Genomic DNA, 6,385 nt, shown 5'->3' on the forward strand with positions numbered 1-6,385 from the left:
ATTGATTTGTAAATAATGAGAATAGTATATTGATTCAATACAAACTTCTATTGTTTATAACTTAGAAAGGAGAATACCAGGGGACGCGACGCTACGCTCCTTTATAGGCCACAAACTATAAACAAAATAAAGATGTTCGAAAGGAAATAATACTAATGATAGCAGTATATGGAAAAACAAATATAATACCTCTTCTATCTCAAAAGTTTCTATGAGATTAAAAAGTCAATAATGGTTTTAACAACAAAATCTACGATGAAACTTTGAAAGGCGGAGTAGCTTGCGTAGCCGGCAACCCCCACAGGTAACCACTAACAACTGTATGTGAGCCCATTTTTTGAGTTCGGTAACTAACTCCTTGTAAGATTTCCTGAAAGTCGATTAGAAAATTTATTTTTAAATGTTATACCCAAAAAGATAAAACACATATAATAAAGGAGTACATTGTGTGATTCATTTTTCGATAACCAAGTTCATCTCCAATCCCAAATAACATCTTCTTCCACATTTATGCACTTCATAAGCCATACTGTGTTAACCCAATAAACACAATAAGAAACATGAAACCACTTACTTAACTCTTAGGTGCTGTTTGTTTTTTCAAAAAAGCTCTGTGCAGGCTCTTTTGTCTGCGCGGTGCGGACCACGCGCAGACATTGCTACGAGTAGACTGTTTGTTTTTCTGAAGTCGTTTCTCCTTTAGAACTTCGCCGGAACCCTAGCTGTCTTCGGAGTTTGGTAGTTGTCTTTACGGCTCTGTTGTCGTCGCCGGATGGCGGTGATTCGCCTGAATGCTCTTCAACTCTCTTCTCCCACCCCCTCTCTCTATGAGTTTTGAAATTTGTTTTGCATATCTGGTTTGGGGGGACAATGAATTTGAATTTTGAATGAGATAACTTGTTTGAGGAAAGCTGGCAAGGCAGATTTGAACCAGATAAGCTGGTTTGAGGAGGTTTGATATCTATGCTTTAAACACTTGTACATTATGCCTTAGTGTATGGAAAAAGATAGAGATGCAGTATGTTTAATAAAACATGAAAATTGAAAAAGCTAACAAAATTACACCTAGGATCAATTTAAGGTGGGGGCTAGAATTTTAACACATAAGATTAACAAACATTGCTTTATTTTATAGAAAGATTCAGTTAAAACTTTGTTATCTTATTTATTTATCTATTTATTGTTATAAAACATGGAGATGAAGATAACAAAAAACAACTATAAAAGAGGGGTTAAGTTATAATACAAAGTGGTTCAAAAATAAAGTGTAAGAGACTACTATAAAATGATTAGTGTTCAAAAAGGAATAAAGTGGGAAGAGTAATTTTGTTAAAGAGAATAAAAAGGTTATGCACATGCAAGTCACATGTTATTTCCCCCTCATTTTTAAACGTCCGTAACTTTTTTATACGTTATTTGTTTTTAAAAATATACCATAAAATCGAGCGTATTTTTATTCTTAATATGGGTACCCTATTCTTATACTTAAAAAAATCAAAAACACAGTTGCGTATTACACAATGGACATAACGTAAAATCCAATGGAAAATAGACAAAAATCACAATTGATGACAACAGACAAAAGACACAATGGATAATAGACTAAACACAATGGACATAACGTAAAATACAATGGGTATCAAACTAAAAACGCAATGGACAATAGACAAAAAACACAATTGATGACAGCAGATAAAAGACACAATGAACAACAAACTAAAATACAATGAACTATAGACTAAAACATAATAAACAACATATTAAAAACATTGGACAACAAATTAAAACACAATGGATAACAGAATAAACATAACGACCAAAACTTATAATACAATGTATCGAAAACCCAAATATAACATCATCTTCATTGTGTCATACATTGTGTTATAGGTTCTGATAAAAGCGCAATTGGCAGAACCCAAATTAACATTGTGTTACAAGTTTTGATAATAACACAACGTATAGAAGAACCTTAGTAAAAATGTAAGGGCCAAAACACAGTTGAAAGACACAATGTCCAAAACCTTTAACATAATACAAAGAAAACTCAGTAAAAATGAAATTTTTTATATAACAATATCATACTCATATTAAAGATAAAAAATAGTCGTTATTATGGTGATTTAAAAAAAAACAAATGTTGTATGAAAAAGTTATGGATGTTTTAAATTGATGGGGGAATTGACATGTGTGTTGCATTAGAGAGAGAAAATCAATAAATGTAGAATTTCCTTATAACATTCCATTATTTTATTTTCACTAAAACTAATCTCAATCATCCAAATTTAAGATCAATGGACTGGAATCCTTCTTATTCATCTTATTTATGTTTTCCTTTGTATATGATCCTAATCCATAAAATAAAAACGAACATTGGAAGAACTAAGATATCCACATTACATGCTTTAAAACAACCTGAGAATGTACAAAAAAGTAATAGGGAGGTGACACCTTCGTGAACCCTCAAACTTATAAAGCGAGACATCTTTTCTTTACATCTTTATACTGCTAAGCTATAAACCCTTTGATACCACATGTACTTTGGATCATGTTGATTGTCTTCAAGATCGTATATAAGAAGTTGAATGGTTTAATAAATCTATATATGATAAAAAAGAAAGTGAATGAACAGTGCTTTATAATTTATTTTTTAAATTATTAAATTTAGAATGGAATACATCATTAAGAGATCATCAAATGGTATCGGGTATAGGTATCGGTCTCAAATTTATCAAATCGGTGTATTTTCGGTACCGGTTCTGCACAGTTATTCACCGGTTTTTACCCTCAAATACCGGTGCCGTACCAGTACCAACCGGTACCGAACCGTACCATACTAGGTATATTCGGTACCGGTACCCACTTTTGGGGATTTCGGTAACGGGAACAGTGCTTTATAATTTATTTTTTAAATTAAAATTAGAATGGAATACATCATTAAGAGATCAGCAAATGGTATCGGGTATACGTACCGGTCTCAAATTTACCAAATCGGTATATTTTCGGTACCGGTTCTGCACAGGTATTCACCGGTTTTTACCCTCAAATACCGGTACCGTACCAGTACCGACCGGTACCAAACCGTACCATACTAGGTATATTCGGTACCGGTACCCACTTTTGAGGATTTCGGTAACGGTATTTTCGGTACCGGTTGGTACCGAGCTCATCAAATCCTGTAGCAATGCAAGTAATTGCATCGTTTAGATTACTTTTCATACACATAGTAAGTAAACTGTATTTCATTTGAATGAGGTTTTATATACACAACAAATTATTTTGCTTTCTTTTTTGTCTTTTTCTGTAATGAATGAACTGTAACATGTAAAATTAACTTGGATATTTAGAATATTGATGAGCAAATCGTATCAAATCCTGTAAATGAATCGGTATCGTATCGGTACCAAATTTACTATACCAAATCATTTTCGGTACCAATTTGGTACCCACCTTTTGGCGTTTTCAGAATCGTTACTTTCGGTTCGACACCGGTCTAGCACCATACTTGTATTTATTGATTTTTACTTTCAAATACCATATCGTATTGTACCGAGCATTTTCGGTGCCGGTACCTAATTTCGATGATTTTCCGGATCGGTACTTTCGCTGCCGTTACCGGTACCGAGCTCATCCATATTTTAACGTGTTAGCACCGTAATAATTGAACTGAAAACAACCGAATTTCCAACGTGTAGGACGTGTGGGTCCTATTATTATATATTAGGTTATTTAAAATCGTTTTTTATGACGGAGTGATTATCCTTACCACGTCATTTTATTTATGTTTTGATATTCGATATCTTTTTGCCGTTGCTGACACGCCTTTTGTAGTCCTTGGGTCCCGCCGCAACGCGTGGGCGAAAAATAACTAGTTAATAATAATAGAAAAGGTTGAAAACTTGTGATTTAAAGAATTTATAAGTCAAAGTTAGATTAAATTAAATAGAAAAGGTTGAAAACTTGTGATTTAAAGAATTTATAAGTCAAAGTTAGATTAAATTAAAGTTTAATGAATTTACAAGTTTATGGAATTTTAAATAACTAACTAAAGGGACATTGTTCTAGCGGTACCTAGTAACTCTCTTTAGGGAGGTTTCCGGTTTCTTGTTTATGACAGAATGTTATGAGCGAGCCAGGGATTTTATCACAGTGGGCCTTGGGCGGTCGGTTTCATATGAAATTAGTGACGGGTCAGGTCACCAACATTGTCTGTGATCGCGGGCGTGAGTGACCTTTTGTCTATAAGTGTACACTAGTGGTCGTGTTTTGTTATACTACCTTTTAGGAGAACTAATATTAGATTAAACGAATTAAATTTTAATTTAAAATGAGCTGTTTGTTTTAAATTAAAAATAAATTGTTGTCTGTTACAGAAATAGGAAGAAGGAAACCGTCACATTAAATTAAATTAAATCTTTAATAAATGAATATATATTACATTACACAATTTCAAGATTAAAGCCATATACTAATAATATACTTTAGCATGAAATATGATTTTTTTTTACTTTATACCAGTTATTGTACTGGTATAATAACTGCAAGGTAGAAACGTGAAACGATATGGTTCTCTCTGAACGATGGTCTCTTTAGATTGCACCAAAATGTCAAATACTTAACCAAAAACATGCCAACATCTTGCTGGCCTGGTTCTTTGTTTGTACTCTCATAAAAGTTATAATTGAACTTTGTTTTGGCTTAAAAAACATAATATAAGGAAATGATTCTATAATTCATATTTGTTGTATTGAATACAATACACATTATTAATCACCTATGTTTATTTGGCTCCAACGTTATGCAGAGTTTAGAGCAAAGGCCTTCTCCTACACAGATGCAGGTCCAAGGTAAATTGTTGAAAGAGACCATTTTTTGTCCGAATGGGCTTGAACTTCTGCTCACATAAAAAGAACCTAACAGACAAAAGGAGTAGTGAATGTCGAAGATGAAATTATTGAAGACCATGATCCTTTCTACGCTGCAACCTTTGTAAGATTAATCATTCTTTTCAACTTTAGAAATACGTTTATTGCTTTTAAAGTTTGAAAGTGTAGAACTTGGTGCCCAACAACTCCCATGCCTTTCTTGGTCGGATCAAGCCAACTATTTCCGACAACCTCATGTCATGCGTGAAAATAGTAAGGAACTTAAATCTGCTTGGGATTCCCTTTTAAACTGCTTATTGGGTGTGTGTTGGGATTTATTTACTGTGTTTTGCAATATAAGTCATGCTTATTGGGTGTGTCTTGGTGTGTGTTGGGATTTATTTACTGTGTTTTGCAATATAAGTCATTATCAGTGGCAGATCCAGGGGTGTTTTGGAGGTTCCTAGGAATCCCCTCGGTTTAGAAAAAAAAATAAAAAAATAGTGGAAATTTTATATGATTTAAAAAAATAGTGAGAATTAGTCAAAATCTACCAAAAGGAACCCGGTGAAAAAAATTCCTGGATCCGCCACTGGTCATTATTGTGTGTGGTTGTGGTATGATATGTCGTTTCGCTTTAGTCACTACGGGTGGTATGTGTCATTTTTCTTGGGAGGTCTGGTTGGACGCCTGTATCATTTACAAGTGGAGGTGGTTGCATTCATAGTTGAAGGGCATGTAGATGGGCCCATCCTCAGTAAAGAGTATGGATGTGTTAAAATATGTTAATAATCGTAACACGGAAACCAATTGTGAGTATAGCAACATCTACATCTATATTTATGTGCAATTTATTAAATTAATAGATTTATAATAAGTATTTCCTTTATACAAACCGTGTAACACACGGGAACTTAAACTAGTATCTTTATATATTCATACAAAGATACATCTACTAATTATGGAATTAATACCCATCCACTTAATTCAGAATATCAACCAAAGAAGGAAAATATTAATATACTCTCCAAAAAAAACCTTGCCTTGAAGAAGCCCATAAAAAACATGGCCCTTTGGAACCTACATACATACATACAATGCTAACCAATCAATAAAAAGGTGTTAATCATACAAACCAACCCATAATCAAAATAGTAGAAGATAATTTGAAATGTAGATCAATCATACAACAAGCGTCTCCTCGGTGCCATCACTATTTCCGGGTCCACTAAATAGGTGACATTGTCACCTTCCACTCCCATAATTCTTTTTGTGACAAACTTTCTTGGATTTTCAGGCGATTGGAGTACAACCACTTCACTGGGACCGCGTTACCATGTCGAGTTGAGATTCTATCAAGCAAGACAATCTCATTAGTAAGGTTAAAGGTGGGGATCATACTAGGACCATGGACCTGCATGTACCTAACTGTTAGAACTTAATAGAGAGAAACTTTGACAAAAAAGGAAATATAAGATGTAAAGATTGGATATTGCCAAATCAGTGGAGCAAAGGTAGGT

The sequence above is a fragment of the Helianthus annuus genome, chromosome 4 (assembly GCF_002127325.2).
Source record: "Helianthus annuus cultivar XRQ/B chromosome 4, HanXRQr2.0-SUNRISE, whole genome shotgun sequence".
In the NCBI taxonomy this organism is placed as follows: Eukaryota; Viridiplantae; Streptophyta; class Magnoliopsida; order Asterales; family Asteraceae; genus Helianthus; species Helianthus annuus.